Here is a 13,992-nt window from a genome sequence, read left to right on the forward strand (position 1 = left end):
TCAGTAACGAAACAAGCAAATTAAAATGAATTGTCATACGAGAGCCTAATTTAATTATGCTTTTTGGTTTGTTTGTTTGTTTAATCTGAGGAATATACTCAGACACTGAAACTCAAGTTCAAACAACAAGTTTTGTTCAGGATTTTAAATTGGTGGAGTGCGCCTGTAATGGACACCTCTTTTGGGGCGGTAATTCATCTCCTACTGCGACGGAAGGTGATTGCGTTCCCATTAGTGTGTGCATAGTAATGTTGATTGTCAAACGAGAGGATGTGGCAGCTTTTAGGGGCTTGCTTCGCGCGGAGGATGTGCTTGATAGCTGAAGTTATTGAGAGAAAAATGCTAGATTTTGGTGTAGGGAAGGAGACATTAATGCAGTTGTAAGCGGAGTTCACTAAACAAACAATTTAACTAAACGAAGAAGCTTTAGTGAACGGCCAGGACCCCAGAAAGTTTCAGACATTCGAGAGGAGCTTTTTGTGGAAATTAGACGAAGTCACCCCTTTCCACAGACACTCGATCCCCGTCCGGTGGAGAACTGTCCGACTACACTGATTTTCAGAGCGACACGCTTTATTGCCATGTGCTGGGAAATTGCAGTTTAAATAAATCACCCATCTACAAATCATCAAAGTTGTCATACAAGCGCAGTTTTTAAAATAGAGATGCTAATGAAGTAACCGGCGTCCCTGTCCGTCCGGGGGCCTCGCACGGTCCAGCCTGGACAGCCGCGAGGCTGGCCCTGCGTCCTTGGGATTCAGCTCGGGACCGACTCTGAGGCAGGGCCACTGGGGACAGAGGACAGGAATCGGAGAGTGGGGTCCGGCTTCGGTCGGGCACTCGGATTGTGTGAAAGAAGCTTCTCAGAGGGAGCGCAGCGTCGGCAGGCGTGGGGGCCGCAGGGGTGGGGAGCCCGACTCTCTGGAGGAGGGACCCGGACCGTGTTTTAAAGCAAGTGTGTGCGTGTGTGCATGTGTGTGCATGCATGTGTGCGGTGTGCATGTGTGTGCACATGTGCGTGCATACATGTGGATGTGTGTGCGCACACGTGTGTGCACACGTGTGACATGTGTGTTCACATGCACACATGTGTGTTGGGGGTCGGTGCTCCGAACACGGACGCGGAGGAACACATGATCACTTGAGAGAACGCTCCTGGGATTTAAGGGCGAAGGCCCTGGAGTTACTTCCACCTGAGCCCCACCCCCACCCTGCCTCCCCCTGCACATACGCGATCTGTGTTTTGAAGAAAGAAACGATGCGGGTTTTTTTTTGCACGCGTTGATGGGGCCGAGGAAAAGGGCCAGGAGAGCCGAGGCGGCTCCTGCACCCCGCTCTCCCCCGCGGGTCGTTGCTTCGCTGCCGGTCTCGCTCCTGTCTTCTGTCTGATTTTTTTTTTTTTTTCCTTTTTGCTTTGCCTTTGGAATACCAAGGCAGCAGTGAGAATATGAAGACATTTTGCGTCTGATGTTTGACAACTGTGACACCGAGCTAATGGTTTCGTGTTCCATTTGTTTTCTTTTCAGGAGGCAGTGTATTTGCTGCTAGAAAATATTTGTGAAAACGCTGGCTTAATGAATGTGGAAACGAGACAGAGCGACGTAGCATCCTCAGCACTAGCCATCGTAATTTTGGGGTTGAAATATTTTGTCAGGATGTGGTCCAAATCATTGTCTTGGTTATTTTTAACGGGAGAGCCTTGACGTTGGCTCTGTAAACATGTGGGACTCCGCGCGAGACAGATGTAGGCACCAAGAGTAGCTTTGCGAATAGGGAAGTTGGGGGGCTGTCTGGCGGCGGCCGTCAGGTATATGGGGCCCTGTACGCAGTGTGTGCCTCGGGGACCAGGACGACCTCGCAGAGCGTCCGTGCTGATCACACCCACCAGGTCGTGGGTGACTGCTCGCTTACTTCAGCGCTGGGCTCAGGGGATCTCGCCTGTCACCTCGCGGCCCCCTAAACGCCCTGTGGGGCGGGGCTCCATCCCCCTCATCGTCCAGCTCATAAGCGGTCAGGGCTGGGGTTGGGGTTTGCGGGCAGCCGTGCTGCTAACCATTAGGCTTTACTGCCTCTTTGGACACCGGACTTGATCGGCCCCTTAAAAATCTTTGTTGTTTCTCGAACTCTCTGCATTTTGGACTAGCCTGGCTTGCCCGCCGTAGCATGAAGTCTGATAGTTTCATGGAACTGCTTTAAAATCGAGCAAGTCTGGCATTCACCAGCAGGCGCACCTGCTGAACGGTGTATTCCAGAAGAATCTGAGAAATAAATCTCCACACAATGAGATGTGCAAGAATTGTCAGTTACAGGTGGTCTCTCAGAGACCTGAGAGATTTCTAGAGACTTTAGACCCCCACCTCCCCCGCCCCCCGCCACCGCCCACCAAAGAAGGGCCTTTGATTCTGAAATATCGAAATGTGGAACAGGACCGAAATATCCTCAGACCCGGAGACTGTGCACACACTCAGCGGCGCTCGCATAACTTTCCGCTTGAAAATTATGCTCAGGAGTCGGCAGCAGGTGTCGGAGCCCGTTGTTCTGGGGAGGGAGGGGTTAATCTTTTCCCACCTCCTCCGAGGGCAGAAAACACAGGAGAAGAGGCCACACGCATTTTAACATTGAAATCCATAGATCCGGAGTCCGGAATTTTAGGAAATTCGGCCCCTGGGGGCGGGGGCCGGGGGTGGCGTGAGGCAGAGACAGCAAGTGTCAGGTACGGTCCCGTGGACACCAGGTCGGCTTCTCCGTGGTCTGTTTTTAAACGGTGCGTAAGACGCCACGTTTTCCTCGCACGGCTGCCGTCCTGTTGGCCCTGCGCCCCTCCGGCTCGGCATCGAACCCGAGTTCTGTGTGGCGCGGGGCGTGATTTCATCTAGGTCGTCGGGGCGTGCGCACGGGGGCCGGGGTCGCGCTGGCACGGTGTCGTCTGCGGCGAGCGCGTGGGCAGGCGGGCCCGTGGGCAGGCTAAACGGCTTCTCTCCTGCCGTCAGGGGCAGCCGGCGAGCCGGGAGCCGTGCGGAGTCTGAACGCGTGTCCAGCGGGTGACGAATGGCAGTGGGGAGGGGGTGGGCCTGGGAGCGTCCCGTGGGCCTCATCCTGTCTGACGCGTGCGCCGTGTTTGAAATTGTCCCAGAAATCACAGAAGAATGAAAAACGGTTTTATGAGTCACAGCTTCTACGTGCACGTGGTGAGGGCTGTGTGGGTCCCTCCCCGCCCCCCCCTTTCAGGGGCCCTGGGAACCCAGGCAACGTCAGCCTTCGGCAGTGGCCTCCTGGGGCAGAGGCTGGGGACTCCGTGTGGCGAGATCCGTTGTCCCACAATAGGAGGAGGAATTAAACAGCGTTTTAATAAATGGCTTTTTAAGGTCGGCTTTGGCCGGAACAGGGTTTTGTATTCACCCTCGTCGCGTGTTTACAGTCATCGCTCGCGGTTCCTGGTGTTCTGAAATGCCGGGTGCGTGTGCTGGGCGGGGCACGTGGTCCCGGGATGCCGGGACAGGCAGCACGGCCTTGGCCGACGTGGCCGTTGCCCCGCGTGTTTTGGGGAGCTGCCTGGCGTGTGGGGGAGCGAGGCAGGGGTCGGAGGCGTTTTCTAGTCTCACTCTTGCAGGTCCAGCCGGCGCCCAGGATGTAGGGTCCCCGAGGGCCGGAGCGCGCTCTGTCTGGTCACCGCTGCTTTCGGGGCACCCCGGCCAGGGGACGCCCGACGTGTGCCGGGCGCTCAGTGACCGATCCTGGAATCACGAGGCGAGACTCACGCCGAGCGGACACGCCGAGAGGCCTGGCAGGACTGACCTCGGCGAGGAGACCTTCGTTCACGGCGCGTGACTTGCCCGGCGGAAACACCGGGTTGGCGGGGGCGTCCTGGGTAAGCTGGGCGCCTGGGATCCTTGTGCCTCAGGACGGGCCGGGTCAGCGGCGAGCCGTGGCCAACGGCGGCGTGGAACCGGGCGAGCCTCGAGGTCGTGTCTCGCTTTGCGCAGCGTGCGGCCCGCCTGGCATCACAGTCCGGTCGCCTGGCTGCCGTGGGGACGCCTGCTCGTGGCTCCGTGAGGACTGGTGATGACCGGGGAGGGCGCCCGGTCATGGCCCGGCACCCCGCCTGAGGAGGGTGCTTCTCCCTTCCACGTGAGGCCTTTGGGAAGCTGGCATTTCTAGACCTGTGAACCCAGGGATATTTTTAAGTATTCGTGCAGTTTCCCAGGACTCCTCTCTTGGAATAGGGGGCGCTGGAGCGGGGCCCGCGCTCACTGATCGGGGCTGCGGAAGGTCCGTGAGGCCCCGGGAGGCATCTGTCCTTCCTGCAGCTGAGCCGGTCTGAACTGGTTTGTTAATGAACCTGCCTTCTCTCGAACGCAGAAGCCACAGCTGTAGGGACTTCTGATGGTTCCGAGGTCTACCTATCCAGGGCGGCTTTCTCTTCGGAGTTTAATGTAAAGGAACGTAGTTCCCCGTAGCAAATGAAATGCACAAAAGAATTAGATCGGGGACACCTGGCCGACGATGGCCTCCAAGGGGCGTCTCAGTTCACGCAAGTGTTTTAACAGCAACCAAGACGCACAGATACGCTCGTGAGACCATCAAGTCAAAGCTGTGTGTGCCCTTTAAACGGCTTGGCTGTTCCCTATTTTTTTTTTTTTTTTTTTTACTTTAGAAGAAATTAAATTCTCCAGGCAGGTGGATCTCCACAGACTATTATAAACATGCAAATAATATGCCACTTAGGGGGGATTTTTAATAGACCGCTTCATGCAGGATCAGCTCTCGTCAAGCGTGCGGAGGACAGAGGTCTTGTCTTTGTTGAGAAAATGCGCAGTGAACAAAGCCAGTGGACTTTGGCAGGGGACGGGCGCTGGGGCGGGCGGCCTTCCCGAGAGGCGGGTGTGACGGGGTGGTGGGCTGCGGGCTCCCGGCCCCGGCGTGCGGCCACAGCGCGCTCAGTGTGGCGGCTCCTTCCTCGACAGCTCTCCCCGGACACACGTCCGTCCTCACCGGACACCACCCCTCCTTCCGGGGCGTGACCCACCTGTCGTCCACGCCCAGCGTCACCCGATGACGCGCCTTTACGCCCGAGGGGGCTCGGCGACTCCTTGGCGACTGCACTTGCGTGGATGAATTTATTATTACGTTCAACGTACTTAATGTTATGCCTCCTAATTCTAAGAGGCAGGAAAAAAAATAATAAATGAACATGATTTTATTCTACGCCAAAAAAAAAAAGTATAAAAAAAAAAGCTGGGTTCGACGGTGGGGTCCTCGCCGGGGAAGGCGTGGAACGGCTCCCGTCCCCCTCACGTGTTCTTACGGGTGTTAGGGTGACGAGGGCAGGAAATCACCCAGTAATCACTTTCTTTGCAAAGTGGGGACATATCTGAGTAGGCATAAGCAGTGTGGAGTTTCTGAAAGTTAAGCGAATATACCACTTTTTTCGGCGGCACTTTGCGTCTCCGCTCAGATCCAGTGCAGAGGGCCAGGTGCGGGTGAGGGTGGAGCCCACGGTTTTGCCCCTCGGGGGAGGGAGAAGGGGGCGCAGGAGCTCCGAGAGGCAGGAGGGGCGTGCGGGGCCCCCGGAGAAGGCGCAGGGGCCGCAGCCACGGAGCAGCAGGGAGACGTGCGCGCTGGGCCGCGGGGCCTGCGGCGGGGCCTGGAGGACACCGAAGGCGACTCTCGGGGCCGTCGAGGCCTCCGTTGCCTTTGCCGCCCTTCCGAGTGGGTCGGCCGCCCTGGCCGCCCTGTCTCCTGCCCCGTCGTCGCCCTGGAGGACGAGGAGGCGCTGGTGGGAGCCGGGGAGTGGCTCAGCGGGGCGGGCCCCGTCCCCTCCCCTGCGTGGGCCCTTCCTCCGTCCCAGGACCCCGGGCGGCGGCCCCCCGGGATCGGTGTCACCCTGGAGAGGCGCCGGCCGGGCCTCGCGCAGCTCCCGGTCCAGGCATCCGTCACCTGCAGCGCTCGGCCGCGGGAGGGGCTCAGCCCTCATGTTGCTGACCGCACTCCATGTTTACCTGCGGGGCTACGCCCGCGTCGTGCTGCACGCGCCTCGTGTGGCTCAGGCGTGTGGGGGGTTCCCGGGTGCCAGCTTTGCAAGACGTGCTACGCGAGGTGCGAAGAACCTAACAGGCGTGCGATTCGGCTTTTGTCTCCAGAGAGTTTACAGTCTGGTAGGATGGCTCAGTATGTGAACAGCGTTTTAAAGGAACGTCACTGGGGAAGCATGGAGGGGGGGGGGGCTCCCCTCGTCCCGAGGAGCTCGCCGTCGCTGTGTTTGGGGGCCAGTCAGTATTGGTTCGGTATTGGTGTTTCATATCTGTTGTACTGTATGACAATAATTGCTGTACTGAAAATAATTTTAGCTCCAATAAGAACTACAATAGTCCAAAGAATGAAACGATGCTTGGTTAGTGGTATCTAGTCTGGCAGGAGAAGAGACTAACATTCTGGAAATGTTTCTAATAAAAGCGGGGGTAGGGGGCGTGCTTGTTGAGTTTCGAACACAGTTAAATTAGAAGACAGTCTTCCTGTAAGATTGCTTGTTAGTTACCGTTCCACAGTACCCTGGCCACTCCTGCCCCAGCCATCCCTCTGCTGCTGCTGAAAGATAATTTGTGGCCCGAGTGGTCTAGATCTCAGGGGAGTGATTTCTCCGTCCCTCCCAGGGGGCATTTGGGGACGTCTGGAGACATTTCTGGTTGTCACGGCTGGGGGGAAGGTGCTGTTGACACTTAATGGGTGGGGGCCAGGATGACCACTCATCATTCTCTTAAGGCACAGGACAGCCCCCCACCCCTCAAAGAATTTTCTGACCCAAAATGCCGGTCGTGCCAAAGTTAGATACCCTGGTCTGGACAAATAGCCTACATCACCCATAATCCCTAAAAAATTTTACAAGACTCCAAATCAAATGTGACCATGATGATATTAAAAAAGATGATTTTGAGCATTGAGAGGTTGGGGTGCAGGGCGGGCGTGCTGATTTATCACTGTTGCCCTCTTATTTTATTTTGGCTTTTGCTGCATGCCTTTTTTTTTTTTTTAATTTGTTTTCGTTAATGAATCCGTAAGGTAAGTCGTTTGAGCGGATGATGATTGCTTAGCGTGTTTTGGAGAACATCGCTGATGTGTTCCCCACGTCTCTCACGGACCCCGTGACGCAACGTGCGTTTGCCAGCCGGATGCACGAATGCGCACGTGCAGGTATTTCTGGAGACGGCGGCATTTTGTTGTTTTTCCGAGTGCTCCTTTGGTGTTTTCGTAGTTAGCTAAATGGAAAATGTGCTGCCAGAGTTTATGAAAGTCATTTCAAAGGGCAGAGAGAGCATTAGGTCAGTAAAAACCAGGCGCCTGACTCTCCAGAAGGGAGAAGCTAGCAAGCCATCGACTCTCAGCATCAGCTCGTTTGGAAAGCTGAACAAGCAGAATCACGGCAGAAGTTCACAGAAGCCCACGCGGTCTGGAGCCACAGAGGACCACGGCGCAAGCAAACAGCTGTACCGAAAAGCAAGCTCGGCACAAACTTGGAGGAGGAAAATGCGCGGGCATGATCGGGCCCCTGGCAAAGAGCGAGAGTCAGCTTAACCCTGGACACGGGCTGGCGGGGGGAGCGCGAGCCCGGCCAGCACCCGGCCTGCCCCCTGGCGCCCGCGCCCGCTGGCTCTGCCGGTCCCGGTGGGAAAGTCTCTCCTCCCGAGGTGCCTCGTGCTGCCTCCCACGTTCTCCTGTGCAGAAGGCCCTCTTCGCTCTCCTCTCTACCTCTGAGGGCTTTAAAAAAATAAAATAAAATAAGGTTCAGTTCAAGTTCTACGCCCTTTGTGAAACCCTTTCCTAAGTTTTTCTGCATCGGAAATCCTAGACCCTCTGAGTCTGTCCTCCCCCAATTCCTCCACATTTAGGAAACAGTTTGCAGCTGTGGTTTATCCCTGGGGCTTCGTGGGGACATCCATCAGCTCGTCGCGGCTGGGACGTGCGTCCCAGAGGCGGGTGGGAGAGGGATCAGGAGAGCGCCAGGGGACTCGCTCTGTGGAAACTTCAGGAATTGGAAAAAAGTCCACTGCAGAAGAATTTGCCTTTTTATGGTCGTCGAGGCAGGTGATGCGGGCGAGAGGGTGTCCGCCTCCTGTCTGGCAGGTGCTCGTTGGACGCATGCCTGCCAGGCCACCGTCTGCACGCGGCATCCTGCCCGCTGCCTTTAGGTCCGCTGGCTTTAGGATCTGCGCGACAGTCCCTACCTGGACGACAAAGGATGCAAGAGAGCTTATCACTCGTCTGCACACTCCAGACCTGGCAGCAGACCAGAACGTGCGCGCTCCCCTGACACCGGGTGGCGGTCAGCTCCCCTCCACACAGGACCCCAACCCCGTTTTGGGGTACATCCGGTCCTTGTTTTCTTAGGCACAACGTGGAAGGTGTGCAGGTCTCTCGCTGAGCCCTCGTCTGGCTGCAGGCTCAGGAAGGGAGGACACGCTTTGCCGATGGGCCGGGGCCAGCCCCCCACCGCCCCCCGTGGGCCCCGCGTTCCTCTCAGGCTCACCGGAAGCCCTCCCCCAGATTCACCCGGAACTCCGCAGTGGTGTGCGCAGTTCCCTGCAGCTCTCTTGAGAAGGGCGATGTTAAAAACGAAGGTGGCCCCGAAGCTACGCTTACCATCAAAGCGTTAGGCACCGCGCGGGGAAGGGGCTTATCGAAGTGACGTTTAACTTTGCTGCAGAGAAAATGTTCATTCTCTGTGTGACGTCCCTTAAGGACATTTCTAAACCATCCAGAAGGTCAGTCTTTAGACAGTCGATTCATTTGACAACAAAAACTCGGGCATATTAAAATTAAAACCTCACGCCGGGTGTTAAAAGTTTACCGTCAGACCTGCCCTTATCACGAGTGCTTGCTTTCCAGTCGTATGAGACCACTGGGTGGAGAAAAGCAGCCTTGTTTTGGCATTCAGAATATTCAGTTGCCTGTTTACTGTGCTTTCATTTATTTCTGGATGAACATTTCCCTTTTGTGTGCTGCTGAGTGTATCTCTCTGTCGCCAGAGAGGAGAAGAATATCGGTATCAAGTGAGAACGATCACTTATCTGCAGGTTAAAATATATTCTAAAGAGGATGAAAGCATTTTCTCGCCTGAAGCTCGTCTGTTCTGTGAGAGCTGCGTGGCGTCTCCAAGGGTCGTTTCTATGCTGTGTGTGTGTGTGTGTGTGTGTGTGTGTGTGTGTGTTTCCCCTGGGTCTTAGCAGTAAAGTATATTCCTGTTCCAGCAAAAACTTACATTGGTGTGGGAAGCAGAGAAGGGAGAGGAAACACATTTGGCTTGGCCCTGTGAGAAATAAGAAGCCCGTAACGTATGCACGATTTAAATGCAGGGCGAGTGATTCCGGAAGATTCTAAGCTGTGTCTTTAAATGGCACCCGTAAGCATGTTGATGGAATTCATTAGATGAACATGTGTGGCCGAAACCTTTGAGGTTGTGGAAATACAGACAGGAACTCAGAGTGCCTGTTTCAAAAGCAGATTGCATGTAAATATAAAATAACCCAGAAAACGTTTTTCGAGTGACCCCTCCATGTTGGGCACTGCGCGGACGTCATGGCCACAAGGGACCCTTGCCCTCCGGGACCTAGAGTGGAGGACGCGCAGGAGAGTGAGCGTGGGGTTTCAGCCTCGCAGGTGCGAAGGGCGCTGACCAGGGTCCTGAAGCGTCTGCCGCTCTGCAGCCCCTTCTGTTAAAACCTGTACAGAAGGACGTGTATAACGCATCCTGCTCCATACTTGCTTGCTGTGTCCCCAGCCGGAATGTCCGCTCCAGGAGGGTGTCTTGTCTCTGCACGCAGGAGACCCCACTTCACATCCATTAGGCGAAACCTGGCTTGGGGACAGTGGTTGGGAAGCTTGTCCTCAGTGGCTTGTACACTGAAGTTAACGGATGCCCAGAGCGCTAAATATTTTGAAAGGCTGCAAATGCACCTGTTTCTGACCAGAGAAGCCACCAAGGGCCTCCTTTACCTGGGAAAGTCCGTCTGTACGGGGAAAAGCAAGCGTATACAGGGTCCTGTATCTTTACCAGAGAGTCATTGTGTTTCCGTGAGATAAATATTCAGCAGTGGGATTGCTGGGTCGTGTGGCGATGCTATTTTTTAAACTTAATTTATTTTAATGAGTTTCATGCATGCAGCGCGTTGGTCGGACATGTCTGTGGCCTATGACACGGTCCCCCTCATTGCTCCTTCTCCCCTCTGGTCTCCCACCTCGCCAGCACATCCGTGCGAACTGCATGGGGACGCGATCTTCAGTGTTTCGAGGAGCCTCCATCCTGTCGTGCAAGGCGGCTGCACCGGTTTACATTCCCACTGCCAGTGCACGGGGCTCCCCTTCCCCCACGTCCTCGCTTATCTTCGTGATGACACCTGTCCTGACAGGCGTGCGGGGACATCTCGCCGCGCTTCGATTTGCGTTTCCCCGGCGATTCCCGATGTTGAGCCCCCAAGCCTGGTTTTGAGTCTTGCTCTGTCACGAGCCTGACCTCAGGCAGCTCCCGGGTGTTTTCACATCTGCAGATAAGGCTGGGATGCAGCCTCCCAGGTGTTAGAAGCAGGAAGGCGGGCTCAGGGTTCTGCTTCCGCCCCTGTCCCCTCCCCTCTGCCTGTCAGTCAACTCGTGGGAGGAGCCACAGCTTACCTGTGCTTCTCAGCGCAGAGATCTTTTAAAGTTTTGCTGAGGTAACTCCTGAAAGAATTTTGAAACATATATATATAAACCCTCACTTTTTTTTTTTTGAAGCTAACATCATAAGTTTAGAAAGTTGCAAAGTAATTCCTAGGTTATTGTAAACGTTGCTGCGTTAGAGTCAAACTGGGGACCTCCCTCTTTTCGGTCTAGCCAATGGAGTGAAGATCGCAAGGGGTGGTGGCCCCTTGGTGGGGGGCAGGGGGTGGGGCCGGGGTTCACCCCTCCTCTCTCTTGGACTTTGGTGGCTTCTCCAGCAGCAGCTGGGTCCCCCGGCGGTTCCCGCTCCCACTTAGACGGGCTCATGATGGTCCTGGCTACTAATGGGGGTGCTGGTCCTGGGGCAGGGAGGGTGGGGGCTTCCCGCACCTGCTCCGCTCTGTCCTGCGTCCGGATTCCTGGTCAGGCCCTCAGCTCGTCCTGCAGGTGCGGGACCAGTTCCCGGCATTAATCGCTCTGGGCGCACGCTCAGCGTAGGTTCCGTTTCCCTGGTGACATTCTGACTGAGAGTCCAGTCTTCCCTGGTAGGCCCATATTTGGAATTGTCCCATCACCAGAAGATTTCGACGCCTGCGTCAGTGCGTCGGAGGAGGACTTGGGAGGCGTGAGGGCCGTGCTTTCCTTTAAAAGACGGAGGGAGGGCCGGTGTGAGGCAGAACGGCGCTCCCAGGCGGAACGCTTTGGGGAAAACCGACTCCCGTAAGACGAGCCCCTCACAGAACGCTGTGCGTGCGCCGGGGCGGAGACGCAGCCTTGCAAAGCCAGCCCGTGCACGAAGCCGGCACACGGAGTGTTTGCATAAACGCCTGCACGGCAGTCGCTGGTGTCCAGATGTCTCCTGCGGCAGCTAGAAGGGGCTCGGACTCGGGCCAGCTTGCCACGGCTGCGGCTCCTCGCCGGCCGGCGCGGCCTCTCCTAGGGCTGGCGCCAGATGGAGCAGATGGAGCCCCAGGGAGAGCAGGCGGCATGTGGGAAGCCCCGGCAGGAACAGCTGGCTCTCAGCTGGAAACGGGTGGCCATGCTCACTCTGCCAGCAGCCACGGGGACAATGCTGAGGTGACACTCACCTGCACACACGTGCTGGCTCTGGGAGGCTCCGCCCCCCTGGGGGAGTCTCCAACAGATTGGATTGTGGAAACATCAGCTTGCACAGGTCTTGGCCGGCCAGCTAATCTGAAACACAGCCTAAGGAGGATGTCTACAGGGACCACTTTCATTGGCCGTAGAGCAGAGTCCTTCCCCCAAACGAATCGTGTTTTGCATCTTTGTTTGGTTTTTGCTGTGATTTTGTTAAAGTGCAAATATATCCTAAACTTCAATTCACGTTGAAGTGCAATGGGGTTGGAGCTTAAAATACCAAAAGAAAAAAGAAAGAAAGAAAGAAAGAAAGAAAGAAAGAAAGAAAGAAAGAAAGAAAGAAAGAAAAGGAGAAAAAGAAAGAAAGAAAACCCGCAAAAAGTCCCAAATCAAGACGGGCGCTTGTACAGAGAGAGACCCCTGCCACTCATACAGGGCCGACCCTCTTGGGAGGGGAGGGGCTTCCCGAGGTCCCCGGCCCCCTTCAGAGGGCCAGATATAGGGCTGGTGGTTTCTTCCAGGGAGTGTCATACTAACCGAGAATATTCGGGAAGATTACAGCTCTGAGGGATAAAGGCGAGCCTTCGTAAACTTGGAAATGTGAACTTCCAACGGATGATTCTTTTTTTAAAAAATCCAAAAGATGAAAGTCATACAGTCTGTGAGGTTTCTGGAGGGACTAAAGGCCAGAGATCACATGGGCTGGAGCAGCCGCCCAGGCCAGCACGAGGCTGGCCCCTGGGAGGGAAGGTAAAGTTAACCTCTGAGTGGACGGGGCAGTCAGGACTCGAGCCGGCTCTAACACGGGGGGCAGCGAGCTCCGGGCTCAGGCTGCCTTTGGGGGGCAGGGGAAATGGACAGTTGTTTGGCATGTCGGACTGCAGAGCTGCCCTTTGCAAGCGTTTGAATGAATTAAAGGAGGAATTAGAATGCGTTAGACGTCGTCGTCGGCTAGCAGCGGCACGCAAAGGGCTCGCTAGGGGAGTGCTGAGGGTCAGAGTGAGAGGAAGTACACAGGGAATGAGAGCGCGTGAGCCGGTCACGGTCAGGGGGCCTGCCCGCCTCGGGCACGTTCGCTCCAGGGTCAAAGTTTCACGTTGGCATTTCCGGTGTTAGTGGACATCTCTCCCCATTATCCATCCATCCATCCACCCACCCATCCCTTGGGGGACAGGATCAGTGGGGTTAGGATCAGACAGATCTTCTGATTCCATCTCTGACCATCATTCTCTGAACCGAGCTCCGCTCAGGCGGGGGAGGTGGGGGGAGGTGAGGGGAGGTGGGGGGAGGCGGGGGGCAGGCAGGAGGATAAGGTCCGGACAGCTGTGTGTGGAGGGGGCGCAGCCAGGCGGCAAAGGGCTCTGGGCCGATATCGAGAGGCAGCAAGAACGAGGGATCAGGCTGCCTTGTAGGGATGGGGGAGGATAGATCGTTCTATGATTTCTTCAAAAGCTGTCTTCTCGGGCGTCAGAGGCATTTGTGGAGCTGTCGTCAGGCCCAGGAGCGGCGCTGAGCCCTGTGCAGCCATCGCGTCGGCCCTGACGTGGGCGCCGTGGCCTGCACCTCCCGGGAGAGCCGAGGCCCGGCGGTTGGCGTACGGCCGGCGCGTCCCTCCGCAGTGGCCCGAGGCGGGTGTCCGTGCCGCAGGGGCGGGGTGCGGCCCGCGAGGGCAGCAGCGTTGTCCCAGGCTGGAGGTCTGCAGGCGGCCCCATGACTGTCTGGCGGGGACGGCTTCTCCAGAGATGCCGTGAACAGAAGGGCTTCAGGGACCGCGTGGGGGCCGCGGCCGCCCGGCGCAGTCTGCCTTGTGTTGATAGCCCCGCCGTGAGCAGGGCCTGTCTGCGCGACACTTTGCTGTCTTCTCGGGCGTCAGAGGCATGTGCTGGCTGCCTGAGCCTTCTCACCTGCAGGGACCAAGGCTTTCGTTGAGCGAGGGGCGCCCAGCGTGACGTGAGTTCCAGCGGTGGCTGTCAAACTTAACTATTGAGGTCAGACTTTATTTTCAGAAAACATAGTGGATTTGTAACGGCGTGGGGTAAATCACTCTGCAACGGTGGCCCTGACTCCCGCATCCTTCAAGGGCAACTGTGTCATCAAAATCGCGTTTCTAGGTCTCGTTAAGGGTCCCCCTCCCTGAAACAGGTGCCGGGGTTCTCCTTGAAAACAAGCAGACCTCCCATTTGTGAGAGGAAAGAGGAGTCGGCATGC

The 13,992-nt window shown here is 56.3% G+C and overlaps 1 protein-coding gene across 4 annotated transcripts in view; it reads left to right on the forward strand.

Annotated features, from left to right (window-relative positions):
- The window catches only part of MTUS2 (microtubule associated scaffold protein 2), a 367,564-nt gene that overhangs the window by 12,422 nt on the left and 341,150 nt on the right, over positions 1-13,992 (forward strand). The gene's annotated exons all lie outside the window — the stretch shown is intronic.

The sequence above is a fragment of the Rousettus aegyptiacus genome, unplaced genomic scaffold (genome assembly GCF_014176215.1).
Source record: "Rousettus aegyptiacus isolate mRouAeg1 unplaced genomic scaffold, mRouAeg1.p scaffold_m13_p_11, whole genome shotgun sequence".
In the NCBI taxonomy this organism is placed as follows: Eukaryota; Metazoa; Chordata; class Mammalia; order Chiroptera; family Pteropodidae; genus Rousettus; species Rousettus aegyptiacus.